Genomic DNA, 10098 nt, shown 5'->3' on the forward strand with positions numbered 1-10098 from the left:
TTCTCTGTTTCGAAAGAAATTTCTCAGTGAAAATCCCTTCTAGACTGGAATGGCTTGAAGAAGATCCATCACCCAACACACCCGTTAAGATCTACACGGACGGATCTAAAATGGATAATATTAAGGAGAGTCTTACATTGTCGCCAAACTCTTAATCAGATGGCTAAACAGTATCGTATTATCTTACGCTGGGTTCTAGGCCACAATAAAATAGAAAGCTGTGCTTTGCTAAGCCTGCAAGGTTATCGATCACGTCGGGACTATCAAAATCACCACATCGTAAGAAATAAAGCCTTTTAAATTCTCCATTAGTGTATTGATCTCGGATTGCCTACATTACTCTATCATGTCCTGACTTAAGGGGTATATCAGGATGTATTCCATGTTATACTAGTTCTGGACTTACCGATCCAATTTCTTGAGCGGGTTGATGCTCGTAAGCAGATGTTTTTGTTACAAGTTTCACTTTTCCTACACTTTTACTCAAAATTTCTAGAGCTAGCAACCCAGGGTCCCTTGGGGGAGTCTGTTATCCCTAGAGGGCGCGTCGCCGGGTGGTGGATAGGGGAACACCTCCCATTCGACAAGTAGATACGAGAAAAAGCGAAACGCTCTGAAAAAAATTCTATAATCATTATGAACATTGTATGTTTTGTTTTACGTAACAGGAATGCTAAGGAGGGGTTTTCACTAAAAATCTCAATTTCGAAAAAAATGAAGTTACGAGGTTAACACAGAAAGGGGACGATAAGTAAGATCGCAGCCAATCTAAAAAACTGAGTGAAAGCCCAGGAATAGAAGTTTATCTATTAAACTTGTATGCGATACTTTATCGAATGCTTTTGAAAAGTCAGTGTAGATACAGTTGATATGTTACCCAGCTGAGTATTACCCTGCAATACAGTATTCAGTGAAGACGGCCAAATTGGAAACTGGAGACCTACATACTTGCCACAAAACCATTCCGGTATGGTGACATGCTACTTTTAGTTGAAAACTACATCTTTTCTTTGACTATATTTTCAAGTAATTTAAATACTGACGAGATTGTCGTTTTCCATTCGATTTATTGAAAATTAATTTGAAAGGCGAAGCAAGAACTGAACAATGTTTGAAAAGAGCAACTCACAGACCATCACCATCCGTTTTTGTAGAGTGTTTTAGGGCTAAAATACATTTCTCAATATCTTCCAACGACAGATTCAAACGCCCAAAGTTAAGAGACGAGGTAGCATCCGCAGGACAAACCCAGTGTAAACCAGATCCATCACTTACAATATTTGCTTAAAAAAATCCTTAAACAGGTTTATCACTTCAAAATGTTGGGTAGCTAATTTATCATTCAGAAAAACAGCAGATGGAATACCAGAACTAGACTTCTTAGATTTGATGTATTGCCAAAAAAACTCCGGACTGGATTTAATATTGTTTTCCACACTTAGAATATAATTAATTTTTAGAAATTTATTTAAACAAATTAAATTTGCGGAAGTTTACTCTTTTTTGTTTACTTTAAACTTCTTAAGGGGTTATACGCAGTTATGAAGCAAATAAAAGGCGGGTTGTCAAGGATTTATCCTGAAGAAACTTCAGAATATTTTAATTTGAAAATTTTTGGCGGTTATAAAAGCATCCTTCAAGAACGTAACAAAATTTTTTATTTATGAAAATGTTGGTTATAGAGCGCGCTGCAGGCGATTTCTGGAACCTCCTTTAAAAAAAGTCGATTTACGGTGTACATCGTAACTCAGGATTGGATTATCTGAAATCAAAAAACCAAACAAATTTTGTTAATATATTAGATTATCTAGTAATTAATCGTTCGGCTAATCAAAATAGTGAATTTTCACAAAATGGCAGCTTTTAAAAGAAATGATTTCGATTTTTACGTAAAAATTTGGCCGTAAATTGATTATAAAATGGAAAATAAGTATCAGATTTACAAAAGGAACGATTAATTACTAGGAAATGTATCTTTAAAGATTGAGTTAAAACGGTTGACCGATCAAACAAACCGTTTTCGATCTACTTAAAATTCATTGCTTAGATCTACTTAAAATTTCGGGCGTATACTTTTGAATATATGTACATTACAAAAATGCAATAAAAAAAATTGATTTTTTTGAAAGTCATAACTGCGTATTCCCCTTTTGGGAATTTGTTTTTGTAAGTAGGAATATTACTCGAGGATCGGACAAAATGCAAATTTATTATATATGTATTAAACTATGTTTATGTAAATTTTTATTAGAAAATATTGAAAATTGACAAATTTATGTAAATAAACGTAACGAGTTAAAAAAATATGACGCCATCTTGTGGCAGCGATACAGCAATGAATAATCATCTGGGCAAATACACCACGTGTGGACCAGAGGCGCTCGGGCGAGCTTCTGAGGCTGACAAAATATCAGCTCTCCAATCTAGTGGGTTCTCTCACAGGGTACAATGCGCGAGGAACGCAGCTGTGAGACTTGGAATCACCTCGAGTCCTTTTTGCGCTGGATGTATGGAGGATGAGGTGAAATCATCTCAGCACCTTTTCCTTAGCTGCCCTGCTCTGGCGGGGCTAAGATCCAGGCATCTTGGCTCTTACATCTTTGCCACGCCTGCTGATATAGCTGGCGCTGACATTAAAAATCTGATAAATTTCATCAGCAGTGCAAAGCGGTTGACGCAAACATAGTCATCGTTCGTAATCTGCACGCTCCTAACCATTCCATCACCACCTCTCCCCGCCCTCTCCCTGCATCCCATCGGTCCTTCCCTTTTACCTCACTTCCTTCACAATGGTGTCACAAAGGACGAATCCTTCTTCGTCCAAGTGTGCTCACTCCCTGGGCAACCATACCAACCTAACCTAACACAATAGTGGCTCTCGTTGTAGGTAACCGTTTTTTTTTACAAAATGGTGGTGATTTGAATTTCGATGTGTTTTTTTCACCATTTTTTTGATCTTCAACAGGCCCAAAAAAATTCAAATTCAAAATTTTGAAAATCGGCTACATACAACGATAGCCAATGCGATAACAAAATCTTAAAAAAAAAGAAATTAAAATCGGTTCATTAGAAATCGTTGCCACCGTATCAAAAAAAGTCGTTTAGAGAAAAACGCGTTTGAAATAAAGCATCGTATCGTAAGCGCTACGGGGCCAAAGCGACGGGCGCTCACTTAAGTACACATACTCGTAGAATCGGGAGTAAAGCGAATTTCGCTTTAAAAATTTTACCACATTTTCTTGAGTAGTTATACTAACAATTTATGAAAAAAAAACATTTTTTTGAATTTTCACAGTAGCGTTTCCCCTTTAAGAATTTGTTACACCTATTCTTAAGTATTTTAAGCTCGGGTGTGAACCAAGGAAGCTCGTACTGCCCTTTTTTAATTAAAGGGTTATTTATGCGACAGATCTCAATCATTTTAGACCTAAAAGTAGAAAAAACATTGCGCAACGTCAGAATCTGCCTACAATGTTTCCGAGTTACCTTCAATTACAGATTTATCAACGCATAAAAGCTCTAAATTTTTGTAACTAAAGGATAATTTTTCGTCAAAAATACTAGTAGAAAATTCATAAAAATTTAATTTAAGTACCAAAGAAATATGATGCTTATCTGTAGGAGAAAATGAACTGAGACACTCCGAAGTATTAAAATCGATATTTTTACTGATAAAACTGCGGTCTATAATTTTATTAACACTCCGAGTGTATTCCTTCCATGAAAAAGCTTCAAATAAAAAACCAGCTGTTATTCGAGACTACATAAAATAGGAAATTTTTTGTGGGTAAACATCAAGGGTAAAGGGTGTATTATATACATATACATATAATATATATATATATATTATAGCTGTGGTGTATCCAACTAACTATGGCCCCTATTATGAGTTGCATTCGATCTTCGATATTCGTTGATTGTCGAAGATCGAAAATCGAATGTCAATTTGGTATTATGAGCGGTGCAACGCTGTCGAAATTTTCGTTGCATACCGAATTTAGAGTCGAATGCAATTTTGCTTTCGATTGTGTAGCGTATTGTGGGAAAACTTGTTAAAATGTAAGTTGTTTGCGATTATTTATTGCTTTATAGTAACCAAATAATAAATATATACTAATTTTGTTAATATTATGCAGGAATATGTTAATATTTTGGGAGGAATTTACAACGGAGCTGAATTGCTTGGGACCACCAGTTATAACGGCAGCAACATGGATTAAGGTTAATAATGTTTTTTTTGTGATGTTTATAGAAATACATTTTTATTTTCCCTTGGCAGGTATGGACTGAAATACGTAGAGGAACTGAAATACATATTTTTTTCGAATGACGAACAATTGAATAAAGAAAATTTATAACAAAAATAAAACAGAAACTGTAGCGTAAAGGTTTCTATTTAATACTTTTTAGATTTTTCTATAATATTCTAAGAATTTCATTTCTTATGTTTTCTGCTTCTCCGTTATTTGGCTTCACTTCAATATCTTCAGCATCATCGTTGAGGGTCTCATCGGATAACTCTTCATCCGGAAGTTGAAACAAGCTTATGTTGTGCAAAGCTGCACACACATTAATAATTTGTGTTGCTTTTTTTGGAGATTAGTGCTCTTGGCTCGGGTGCACTGCTGCAACTGGTTTTTTGTACTGGACAGTAGGTTCATAAACGGCTCTTTAGATAATCTAAAGTTCTTTAAAAAACTGTAAGGAAATTTCTGTAAAATTATGTACGTCAACACATTTTGAAAATACTAAACTTACTCAGTGGAAGCCATTTCAAGGGGGTTGGATGCGCCCCTCAGCTGTTTTCTACATCTAGCTAGTTCCACTAATCTTTCATCGAGCGTTGAATCGTCGAACCACAACTCCGTTGTAGTCATTTTCACAAAAATACTTCTTTTAACTTTTAAAATTGTTGTTAGCAAAGAATTTCAACACAATCGGTTTTTCTTTTATTTTGATTTGCTGTATCAGCTGAGAAAAATTATCTATTGTAAATGTGTCGAGCGATCGAAATTCACAATAGTCCCATTCTTCAACGAATGAGCACCACAATACCAAATGAAAATTCGTTCGATCAGCACTTTCGACTATAGTTGAAGATCGAATGTTGCTCATAATAAGGGCCTATATATCAATATCAAATGAACTGTGAAAGATCGGAATAATATTTTTGGCCTTCCCAGCTGACACTCCTCATTTCAGTCTAATTTGCAATTACTTTTTATTTGCAGACTATTAGATAGATAGGCACAAACCAAGATCTTATGACAAGAGTCTTATAAGTAAATTCTTAAAAGTAAACTTAGAGTAAGAGAAACGAAAGACCAAAGAAGAAGAAAAAGCATTAAATTCAGCTAGCGTCCTTCTAAAAGGAGCGTCCACAAAAAACAATTCATCCCAACGGAAAATGCGTGAGGGAACATTAAAATTAATTTTATTGAGCAGTTACAGACATCGACAACAGAGCGCGCCTAGACTCTAAGGACATTAGATTTTTTAATGAGCAACTAGAGCGATAGGGATCAAAGAATTTCATCGAGTGCAAAGCAGAGCGCACAAAAGCTCTCTGAACATTCTCTAATCTATTAATATAGATTACATGAAACTGCCCCAAACGAATACCGCGTATTCTAACCTGGACCGAACTAAGGACGGGTACAACAGTTTGAGAGTACAGGGATCAGAAAACGAAAAACTATTTCGCCGAATAAAGGCTAACAATGGGAATAATTTAGAAAGAATAAAGTTTATGTGGGTGCTGTAGCGGCCGCCGTTGCCGAATGGGTTGGTGCGTGACTACCATTCGGAATTCAGAGAGTACGTAGGTTCGAATCTCGGTGAAACATCAAAATTGAGAAAAAGTTTTTTCTAAAAGCGGTCGCCCTCGGCAGGCAATGGCAAACCTCTGAGTGTATGTCTGCCATGAAAAAGCTCCTCATAAAAAATATCTGCCGTTCGGAATCGGCTTAAAACTATAGGTCCCTCCATTTGTGGAACAGCTTCAAGACGCATGCCACAAATAGGTAGAAGAGCTCGGCCAATCACCCAAAAAGAGTGTAAGCGCCAATTACGTATACATATATCAATAGTTGAGCTTCGAGTCAAAATATACATCCAGGTCTTTTAATTCACTTATTGTCTTTAGTGGCGAGTTGGAGATGTGGTAAGCTGTTGGAAGAATATTAACCCCTTCGGACCTCATGTGCAGAATTATGCACATAATGTTTAAAGCCTTATAATATTTTTATTTTACTTTGTCGACAACACTTGGAACCTAATGTGCATAATTGTGCACATGCCGGAAAATTCGGAAAACTTATTGGGAGGTTGAATTAGTTTTAAAGGTGACACACAGATGGCGCTATTTATCACTTTATCGCGTTGGCAATACTGAATATATATTCATGACAAAGCCTCATCCCTAGGCTTTGTTTATCAGTATCTGTCATTTCGCTGAAGTATAAACAACGCAGTGTTTTCGTGCTCCGAGTATGTCAACTTTCGTGCCGTCGAAACGCAATTTGCGGGAAGCTTTGCTTTTCTGCTTCAATTTGAAAAAAAATACAGCCCAAGCCCGTGAATTGCTGCAGGAGGCCTACCCAGACCATACTCCGTCGATTTCAACATGTGAGTACTGGTTTCGACGATTCAAAAGTGGTGATTTTCACACCGAAGACAAGGAGCGTCTTGGCCAGCCCAAAAAGTTCGAGGACGCGGAATTGGGGGAATTGGTAAACGAGGACTCGTGCCTAACCCAAGAAGAGCTTGCTGAATCATTGGGCGTTGATAAATCAACCGTTTGCAAGCGTCTAAAAGCGATGGGAATGATCCAAAAGCAAGGACATTGGGTCCCGTACGAGTTGAAGCTGCGCGACGTCGAACGGCGATTTTTTACGTGCGAATTGCTGATCGAGCGACAAAATCGGAAGGGTTTTTTGCATCGGGTGGTGACTGGCGACGAAAAATGGATCCACTACGATAACCCAAAACGCAAAAAATCATGGGGTTTGCCCGGCCACGCATCAACGTCGACGGCCAAGCAGAATATTCACGGCAAGAAAATCAGGTCGGCGTCGTATATTTTGAGCTGCTCCAACCGGGCGAAACAATCACGGGGGATCGTTACCGACTGCAATTGATGCGTTTAAGCCGGGCATTGAAAGAAAAACGGCCGGAAACGGTAAAAAGGCACGACAAAGTTATTTTGCAACATGACAACGCTCGGCCGCATGTTGCTCAACCTGTCAAACAATACCTTGGAACGCTTGGCTGGGAAGTGTTACCCCACCCGCCGTATAGTCCAGACATAGCTCCCTCCGATTATCATTTGTTCCGGCATATGAGTCTCGATTTGGCGGACCAGCGGTTCTCCTCGTACGAGGCTACCAAAATATGGGTTGAGTCATGGATAGCCAAGCAGCGGCCAGAATTTTGGAGAAACGGCATCCGGAAATTGCCCGAAAGATGGGCGAAAGTTGTAGCTAGCGATGGCCAATACTTCGAATAAAATATTTTGTACCGTTTTTTCACAATAAAGCCCCAAATCTTCGAAAAAAACCTTTAAAACTAATTCAACCTCCCAATAATAAATATGTATGATTTTTCACACATTTATTTTTATGATGTCCTTCTTACTAATAATTAGTAAAAAATAATTATATTATCCATTAACAATAATTCAGGTCTGAAGGGGTTAAGAATATTAAGAAGAATTTGCATACGAAGTATAGTGACATTTATTAATGTTAAGGAACAAACGAGTATGCACACGCCAACTATATAAGTTAATCAACTCACGCTGGAGAGTGAATGAATCTACTGGACATTTAATTTCAGATCATCCGCGTATAGAAGAAGACTACACAATGAAAAACAGGAGGACATATCGTTAATTAAGAGGTTAAATAGTACCGGACCTAGGACACTACCTTGAGGGATATCAGACAAAACAACAAAAGAAAAAGACGATACATTATCAAGTGGAACGACGCAGTGCCTATTATTAGGACAGGAAATTAACCTCTTAAGAAATTGAGAGTGAAAGCCGAAACCCTCAAGTTTAGGTATTAATATTGAGTGAGATACCCTATCACAAGCCTTAGAAAAATCTCAGCTGGAAAGCCCTTTGAAATGTATCCAAACAGTCCTTCGTAAAGATAGCTAACAAATATGTTTAACGGCAAAGTATATTTTGTCTTTGACTAATACCCAAATATAGAAACTGTAGATAGTTTAGAAATTTACCTACAATTTTCAATATTATAATATTGTTATTGTCGTTTTTGAGTATACTTATAAAAGTTAATTCCAGTCATCAATAAAAACACCAGCAGAAAACTTCATGTTGAAAATGTGCCTTAAAGGCGTAATCAAAGCAGGACAACTTTTGATCAGAATAACCGAGAGGCCATCAACATCGGTATTAGTGGATGGCCTAAGCTGATTTTTGCCAACAATGACATCCTCGTTAGTCAAATTTAATTTCCTAAAGTTGATGGAAGTATCTAAATTAAACAGGATATCCTCATGAGCAAAGTCAAAATCACTATTGCCTGAAGTAAAATTCGCAGAAAGAAATTTGGCAAAATGATTGACAGCATCAGAAATGGAATTAGCTGGATATACGCACGCAGATATATTTGAGCAGTTTTATTTATATTTTATGTAACTCCAAAAGGACTTGGGATTACATTTAAAACTGCTCTCTACATTACGAATATATATGTATAACTTCGGTACAAAGATTTATTGAGCTAGTTGAATTTACGTCTGTAAAACACATAACGCTTACGAAAAACAGCATCATTAGAATGCTTTTGTTTTCTACAAAACTTATTTCTCAAGTTCGAAGTTTGAAAGAAGGTGTGCTGTGGACATACATATGTTAGGTTAGGTAAGGTTGACCAGGCTGGCTGAAAGCCATCACATAGACCTATTAGACCTTAGTGTTACCAGATGGAACTTGACCCTTACGTTTCCTTGTAGTAGGCTTCTTGTAATAAGCCTGCGTCTTTTGCGAATCTAAGTAAGCTCTGAACCCCGAGAGACATTCTAAGCTCTCATATTGTAGAGCGCCTAAACATTTCATTCCCAGGGCAAAAGCATAGAAGGTGCTCAAGAGTTTCCCTCTCTTCTAGTTCATGGCAAAATCTGCAGCTATCGTTGTTTGTGATCCCATCTTGTATGCCTGTGCCGCTAACAAATTGTGGCCTGTCAGTATACCTACGATAGTTCTGCTTTCCTTTCTAGACAGGGCTGGTACGAATCTGGTGTATTTACTCGTATATACACTCTGTGTGTACATGATTTTCGCTGTTTTTTAAGTGGCTAGATTATTCCACCTCCTGTCTATCCGTGTTTCCATGTCCGCAAAGACGTCATTGCACAAGTATATCGTATTTAAAGGTTTCAGTATGTAGTTTTCTTGTTCAAATGGTATGTAAACAGCGCTCTTGGCTATCTCATCTACAATCTCGTTTCCTACAATGCCCTTATGTTCGGGTATCCAATAGATGTGCAGCCGTCTGTCTGCGGCTAGTCTCTCTGTGGCTTCCCTGCTTTTTAGAACATTTTTAGATGAAATTTCATATCGACGTATTTATTTTGGCGTTGCTGGATGTCTTTGCGAATGCTATTTCCGCAGGCTTTCCTACAGCAAAGACTTCTGCTGAAATATACTGCAGTGGTAGGGGAGCTTAAATGGCTTAAAATGTGTTGTGGACATATAACCCAAGCAAAATATTTACACTGAATGCCACCTCGAGCCATAATCTAAAGCTTTCAATCGACAAATTCAAATTGCTGTAGCTAGACGGCGATAGTTTGAATAAAATATGGTAAATCCGTTGAATAATTTTTTCGTATTTTAAAAAAGTTCTGTTTATTTTGGGCCACAAGTTTTATCCATTTGAAATGGCGCGCGAATAACAAAATCATTTTCAGTTTGTTATACGCACTTATAGGTATATGTGTGAAGTTTCACGACCAAATAGGAGCTCAAATCAACAGAAAACCAAGGTTGTCACGATATATTATAAATTAACAATACTCCTGTTGCTTATCTTCACAATCAACTGCAGAGTTCTTAAGGTTAACTAA

Source organism: Anastrepha ludens, chromosome 6, assembly GCF_028408465.1.
Source record: "Anastrepha ludens isolate Willacy chromosome 6, idAnaLude1.1, whole genome shotgun sequence".
NCBI lineage: Eukaryota > Metazoa > Arthropoda > Insecta > Diptera > Tephritidae > Anastrepha > Anastrepha ludens.